The sequence below is a fragment of the Elephas maximus genome, chromosome 27, assembly GCF_024166365.1.
Source record: "Elephas maximus indicus isolate mEleMax1 chromosome 27, mEleMax1 primary haplotype, whole genome shotgun sequence".
Taxonomy (NCBI): domain Eukaryota; kingdom Metazoa; phylum Chordata; class Mammalia; order Proboscidea; family Elephantidae; genus Elephas; species Elephas maximus.
In genome coordinates, this window is record NC_064845.1 from 29,584,496 (window position 1) to 29,592,595 (window position 8,100).

Below are 8,100 nucleotides of genomic sequence, written 5' to 3' on the forward strand. Positions count from 1 at the left end.
TAGACACTCAGGGGATGGTTGGCAGGCCCTTACGCTGTTCAGAGCATTAACCCCTGCAACACACAGACACCTGTGCCTACACCAGTCTCCCCTGCCCCCTGAAAACCAAGGTTGCTCTGGGGAGTTCTCTCTTTTCAAGCCAGCTAGGAGTGGAAACCACAATGGAGGAGCTACATGGGAGTTATCTTTTTGAGTTTGTGTCTTTTCCCTAGAAAGGGATCACAGTACTTCCTACTTTCACTCACATTATGCTGGCTAGAACTCAGTCACCAGTTGGCTAGAACTAACCACACAGACTGCTGCCAGGAGTCTCTGTTGTACAAGGCTGACTCCGCCCAACCAAGAAGACAGCATTAGGTTTGTTGTTGTTGTTGTTAGGTGCCGTCGAGTAATTCTGACTCCTAAAGACCCTGTGTACAACAGAATGAAACACTGCCTGGTCCTGTGCCATCTTCACAATTGTTGCTATGTTTGAGCCCATTGTTTCAGTCACTGTGTCAATCCATCTCACTGAGGGCTTTCCTCTTTTTTGGTGACCCTCTGTTTTTCCAAACATGATGTTCTACTTCTGCAGCTAGACCCTCCTGATCACATGTCCAAAGCATGTGAGATGAAGTTTTGCTATCCCCACTTCTAATGAGCATTCTGGCCGCATTAGGTTTAGAGCAAGAAATTTTGGAGAAGACACAAGCACAGTAACCTTGACTTAGTTACTTAACAACTCTGAGTCTTGATTTCCTCATCTGTAAAATACCCTGCCTTCCTCTGAGGGTCACTGTTGTTACTGTTGTTAGGTGCTGGTGAATTGGTTCCAACTCATTGTGACTGCATTAGGAGACTCACAATGAGACAAAGCAGCAGTTCTCAGACTCCTTGTGCGTGCACATCACCTGAGCATCTTGGTAAAATGTAGATTCTAACTCAAGAGGACAGGGCGAGGTCTGAGATTGTGCTTTTCTGGGAAGTTCCCAGGTGATGTCAATGCTGCTGGCCTCAGAGGAACAGAAAAGAGAGTAAAAAGAGATAGTTAGAGAATAGTTTTGTAAACCACAAAGTGATCTGTAGAAATAAAGTATTATTTTCCTGGTCCTGACTTTAATTGATTATAAATGAATTCCCAACTAGCCAGCAGTTTTAGGATGTGTTTAGTATGAGCATCAGATAGAATCTGACAATCACAGGGTTTGGAGAACAGGAAGCATTTAAGGAGTTACTACCTACTATCACCCCCCTTATTTTGAAAACAAGGAAACAAATTCTGAGAAATCACTGATGCCCCCCCAAAATCTCTCAATAACTTAGTAGTGTGATAGGATTAGAGAGCAAACATTTGACTTTTTTTTTTCTGTCATTAAATAAACTCAATGATAGCCTTCTAAAGAAAAGGAATTTTTACTCTTCACTAAAGCTAGAACAAGTATGATTCTGGCCCATACCCAAAAAGGTCCCAGAAGGTGAAATTCACCAAGAAAGGCCACCGGGGTACTAAATACAGGCAAGCTGTCACAGGGTACGCAACAGGGATTTTTCAGGCATATGATCTTCAAAATACAGTGAGCCCTAACAAAACTATGTCCCCCATATCCAAAATGTCATTTAAACACAAATTACCTTCCTTTCACTTTCTGGCAAAAACAAGAGTTTTGTTTCCAATGTGTACTAATTCTGAGTCATTCCTATTTGGGGATAACCACAAAAAGAGAGAATTTGGGGTAGCAAATAGAAAACGGAAACCAATGAATTCGCAGAAGAGGAACACAGGTTTTGGTGGCGAACCCTGAAGACAAAAGAATGTAAAGTTTGTTTTTATCCTGGCATGTAAATTATTTTGCATCTCTGAGATGATGGTGGGTTCTAGGAGCTTACAGAAGAACATGAGATGTAGGATCACTGATGTGAAAGACAGGAGTCAAAAACTCCCAAGTGATAAATCAGAAAGGCACAGAGTATCTGGAAACCAAATCGGAGAGGAAAAGAGGGGAGCCACTTAGCACGCATGTCATCTCCAACAAAGCAAAGGGAATTTGAAAGTGTCTTGGCGAAATTAGGAAGGAGTACTTATTGAGCAAGGAATGGTAAATGGAAATGAACACTTACATAAAAAATTTTTTTACGTACTCGTTATTAATTTAAGATGAGCTACTATCAGCATCTTCATGTAATGAGCAATTTTAAGTATTTTTAATAAAGATTAAACTACTACTTGAAACTTCCATATTCCACCTCACAGCTCTCTTCCACCTTAAGGCTTTTAACTCCTCAATCAAGAATTCTCCCATCCTGGGGATTTTCCAGAATCTTCTGTAGACCAGAGCGTTATTAGTATTCTTTGTAGCATGGGCTTCTTTGACAGCCTGTTGAAGCCAAGAACTCCATCCTCAGAATAAGGTTAATATTATTATTAAAAAGGAAGCCATGTCGAGAAATTAGAACCCTGTGCATTGCTGGTGGGATTGTAAAATGGCAGTCACTGTGGAAAACTGTTTAGCAATTTCTCAAAACGTTGAACACAGAAGTACCATATGACCCAGCAATTCCACTTCCAGGTATATACCTAAAATATCTGAAAGTAGGCACTCAAACAGATACTTCTACACAAATTTTCATGGCAGCATTATTCACAACAGCCAAAATGTAGAAACTACCCAAGAGTCCATCAACAGATGATAAACAAAACATGGAATATGCACACAATGGCCTATTATTCAGCCACTAGGAAAAATGAAGTTCAGATACGTGCTACCACATGGATGAACCCTGAAAACATTAGCCCTTTGGGAGTTCGTGTACCTCAGTTTAAGAACAAGTGATTGGGGAAGGACTCTTCTAGGATGGTGAAGGTTTTTTTCTTACAGGAAATGGTGTGCAGCAAAGTTTTTAAAAACCCGAAGATGCACAGTAAAAAATCCTGCTCAGGATCAGTCAGGGAAGAAAAGAATGAGCTGCAAAGAGAAGTCTAACCTTGACTTTCTCCCAAAACTCAACACTATTCATGCCGTGCCTTCAAAATCCTATATTAAGGAATTCCCAAGAGATCTCTTTGGCCCCAGCCTCTATGTCCTGATGGCAGGTGAAGGGAGGCAGCACTGAGAAATGGAAGACCCAGATGAGATCCAAGCTTCAGTCTCAGACCCCTTGTTTTCTGCCACTAACTAGCTCTGTTAGCTTAGTCAGGTCACCTAGTTTCTGAATTGAAACTTCCTGTGTATAAAATGAAAAGTTTGAATTAAACCATCTCTGGAATTCTTTCTAGCTATGACTTTGTGATTCTAAGATAATGCATAACTATCTGGGAAGTAATGTTAATGTGTCAAAAGCGCAAAGCCACCACCCAGGGCACAGCTAGCTGCTGGGCTCTGAGGGCACCTGCTTTCTGGGCGTGGAGTGTCCTTCCCAGGACTGTTATACACTTCCCTGAGGTTCCATGGACAGACTAACTTCCCTGGAGCTGCAATGGAGGAGCCCAAGTCAGATCTCAGTACTGAGCTCCCTCTGAGTCAAGAGACTTTTTCATACTTGGGGAAACTCCTTCCTGAGAAGCTGGTTCTGTCCCCCTCACTGTCCCCAGCAGCGGAGGCAGTAGACGATCTGCTGCTCCCAGGAGATGCTGCAGACTGCCTAGAAAGCCAAGGTGGGGCTCAAGGAATATCAGCAGCCCCTGCACCAGCCACCCTTACACCAGCCACCTCCTGGACACTCTCATCCTCTGTCCCTTCCCAGAAGACCTACTGCAGCAACTGTGGTTTCCGTCTTGGCTTCCTGCATTCTGGGACAGCCAAGTCTGTCACCTGCATGTACTCCCCTGGCCTTAACAAGCTGTTTTGCCAGCTGGCAAAGACCTGTCCAGTGCAGCTGTAGCTCAGCTCACCACCCCACCCCAGCACCTGTGTTCACACCATGGCCATCTACCAGACGTCAGCATATGACAGAGGTTGTGCAGCACTGCCCCCACCTTGAGTGCTGCTCCGACTATAGCGATGGCCTGGCCGCTCCTCAGCATCTTATCCAGGTGGGAGGAATCCTGCGTGCTAATATTTGTAGGACACCATCACTCTTCGACATAGTGTGGGGTACCTTATGAGCTACCTCAGGTCGGTTCTGACTACCACCATCCACTTCAACTTCATGTGTAGCAGCTCCTGCGTGGGGGCGGGAAACCCATCCTCACCATCATCACACTGGAAGACTCCGATGGTAATCTGCTAGGACACAACAGTTTCGAGGTGCATATTTGTACTGTTCTGGGAGAGACAGACGTACAGAGGAAGAAAATTTCCACAACAAGTGGGAGCCACCCTCTGAGAGGATCACTAAGTAAGCACTGCACACCAGCACCAGCTCCTCTACTGAGCCAAAGAAGAAGCCAGTGGATGAAAAATATTTCACCCTTAAGATCCGTGGGCATGAATGCTTCAAGATGTTCCTAGAGTTGAATGAGGCTGGAGGATGCCCAGGCTGGGAAGCAGCCAGAGGGGAGCAGGGCTCAATGCAGCCTTCCAAACTCTAAGAAAGGGGAATCTACCACCCACTGTAAAAAACTAACGTTCAAGAGAGAGGGGCCTGACTCAGACTGACGTCCTTCACTTCCTGTCCCCCATTTACACACCCTGCCCCTGCCCTCCTTTCCTACCATTTTGAAATTCACATGCTTGAACCCCTACTTCATACAGGTGTGTCTCGAAAACACTCAAGAACTCTTCACTTACCTTGGCATGGGCCTCCACTAAAGAAGCTGGCCTACACTGGTGTTCTGGGGGGCATGAGGGAGCTGGGACAATCCAGCTTAGATTGTAAGGTTTTTACTCTAAGGAATACTTGGAAGAGATAGGATGGCGTTCCTGCACGTAAGAATTAGATTTTAAGAGCAGTCATAGAACTATGACCACTAGGCAGGGTAACTATCTCAAGGTGTTTCATTTCTCCTGACAGCAATGTGTATGTCTATAAAATGCTGATACCTACCACCTATCTCGTGGGGTTTGCTGTGAGGTTAATGAAATGATATATATATGACTCAAAGATCCTGTAGGGCTGGAAGTCACCAGGCTGCCTGGCCTTAAAACCTTCTTAGATAACATGGCATCTGGGACTTGGCCTCTGGGGAATGCTGGTCCCCTGTCCCTGTCGGTTGATGGATTGACTGGGCAGCTGGTTAAGGGGAAGGAATTTCCTAGTTCCTTTTCTGTTGGCCTAGCAACGTCCTGTCTAGCCTCTAGGTAAACCTCAGCACCTAAAACGAAACCTCACCCCATCCCACTCCCTGAAGGATTCCAGCTTTTACATGGAATCCGTATCTACCGTATCTAACTGCAACCAGACACTCAGAGCCTCATTTCTTTTGCACTTTGGAAAGCACATTTGCATTCTTTGCCTACATCCCTTCTCCCCTCCCCTTTTTATATCCCATTTTGATATCTTTCTTATTTTACAATAAAACTTTGCTATTAAAAAAATATTAATGAGACTTTAAATTTCTTCTCACACTATGTCATGGATTGAATTATGTCCCCCAAAAATGTGTGTAACAGGAGGCGGAGCCAAGATGGCAGAATATACAGACACTTCCGGAGAGCTCTCTTTAAAACAAAGACCCGAAAAAAACAAGAGAAACAAGTATATTTATGACAAGCTAGGAGACCTGAGCATCAAACACAACGTTAGAAAATGAACTGAGGGGCAGGCGGAGGAAGAGATGGTTCAGAAGTGGAGAGGAGTTACCAGACCTCAATCGTGGGGAGCCCTCAGGCACCATTCCCAGAGTGGCGGCAGCGGGCTTGCACTAGCGTTCAGACACAGTTTCCTCAGGAAGAAGCAGCCAGCCACACAGCCTACTCACACCTCCAGAACCAGAGAAGAACGAAGTTCTTGGCAAAAGCTAAGTACTTGCATATATTGTACCAAGGCCCCCCCCCAACCCCCCCCCGCCAGCCAGCTTCAGCGGCTGAATTCCCTGGGCCTGAGATTGGCACTGTTGAGCACCTATAGCCATCTTCCCAACCTTGGAGAAGGAAAAAATTTGCAACTGGGGGAAAAGATAATTTGCCAGCTCTACTAATGGGCAGAGCTCAGGACATAAGTGGCTCCTGGCCAGGAATAAATGCTCTGTGGAAGTCTGAGCACCTTTCCCTTCTGCATGGACCTGTGTAGGCCTATTTCAGGAGAATAGGCCCTTGTTGCCAGACTCCAACCATTTCAGCTGTGAGCTGGAGAGGTGGGTGTTTGTTGTTTGACATTGCTTTGCCTATTAAATAGGGCCCTCACCTACCCATATCTGGGGCCTAAAGACTGGTAACCACACTCAGGTCACCCAGCCATCTGTGACAGTTGTCCAAGGATAACTGGTGCCTCCCAGTCCTTACAACTAAAAACACTGGGTGCCCATGGTCCGGCTGAAGAACCCACCCACCTGCACGCACTAGGGAACGGGGACGCACTTTCCTCAGAGACACTCGTGGGTCGGTTCTCAGCCCCCTACCCTGTTCAGACCGTGATCCCCTGCTGCAATCAGATACTGGTACATACACCAGTCACCCTGGCCCTCTAACACTGTAGGACAGAGCCGTACCACACACTTGATGATCAGCTAAGAAGACACCTTAGCTGAATTCATACAAGAAAAGTCAGGGGACTCCTAGACTGATATACCTGATAACGGCTCTAGCCATCTGGGAAAGGACATCAGAGCTCCAAAGCTGAAAATAATCCAGCCAGCTCACTCAAGCAACCCATTTGAGCATATCAAAACAAAAGAAAACAAGAAGCTACGACACAGTAAGCAAGTATAAATTAATACAATAACTTACTGATGGCTGAGAGACAACAGTCAATATCAAATCACATAAAGAAACAGACTATGATCACCTCAGCAAGCTCTCGAAACAAAGAATCTAGGAATCTCCTAGATGAAAGTGCATTGCTGGAATTACCAGAGGCAGAATCCAAAAGATTAATATACAGAACCATTCAAGACATTCGGAAGGAAATGAGGCAATATGCAGAACAAGCCAAGGAACACACAAATAAAGCAATTGAAGAAATTAAAAAGATTATTCAGGAACATAATGAAAAATTTAAAAAGCTGGAAAACTTCATAGACAGCAATCAGAAATTCAGAAGATTAACAATAAAATTACAGAAGGAGACAACTCAATAGAAAGTCAGAGGAGCAGAATTGAAGAAGTACAAGCCAGATTTCTGACCTGGAAGATAAATCACTTGGCACTAATACACTTGAAGAAAAATCAGATAAAAGAATTAAAACAAATGTAGAAACCTTAAGAATCATGTGGGACTCTATCAAGAGAAAAAACCTACGAGTGATTGGAGTACCAGAACAGGGAAGGATAACGGAAAATACAGAGGAAATTTTAAGATTTGTTGGCAGAAAATTTCCCTGATATTGTGAAAGATGAGTATACCTAACCATGATGCTCATCTAACTCCACATAAAGTAGATGTTAAAAGAAAGTCACCAAGACATATTATAATCAAACTTGCCAAAACCAAAGATAAAGACAAAATTTTTAGAGCAGTGAGGAATAAACAAAAAGTCACCTACAAAGGAGTGCCAATAAGAATAAGCTCAGACTTTTATTTTTTTTACTAGGCAGAAACCATGCAGGCAAGAAGGTGATGAGATGACTTATTTAAAAAATGGAAGGAAAAAAATCCCCAGCCAAGAATCCTATACCCTGCAAAACCGTCTCTCAAATATGAAGGTGAAATTAGGACATTTCCAGATAAACAGAAGTTTAGGGAATTCATAAAAACCAAACCAAAACTACAAGAAATACCAAAGGGAGTTCTTTGGTTAGAAAAACAATAATATCAGGTATCAACCCAAGACTGGAACACTGGGCAGAGCAACCAGAAGTCAACCCAGACAGGGAAATTAAAAAAAACAGAGATTAAAAAAAAAAAAAAGGGCTCAAAACGGGGTAACAGTCATGTTATTATACAGAAGAAGACAACATTTAAATAATAAAGAGGGACTAAGAAACGTAATAACAGATCTTCAATTGGGAGAGGAAGATAAGGTGATACAAAAAAATAAAAGTTAGCTTTAAATTTAGAAAAATAGGAGTGAATAACAAGGTAACC

General features: G+C 43.6%; 1 pseudogene; it reads left to right on the forward strand.

Moving 5' to 3' along the window:
• The first annotated feature begins 3,453 nt into the window (after positions 1-3,453).
• LOC126068338 (cellular tumor antigen p53-like) lies at positions 3,454-4,574 on the forward strand (annotated as a pseudogene).
• Positions 4,575-8,100: the final 3,526 nt, after the last annotated feature.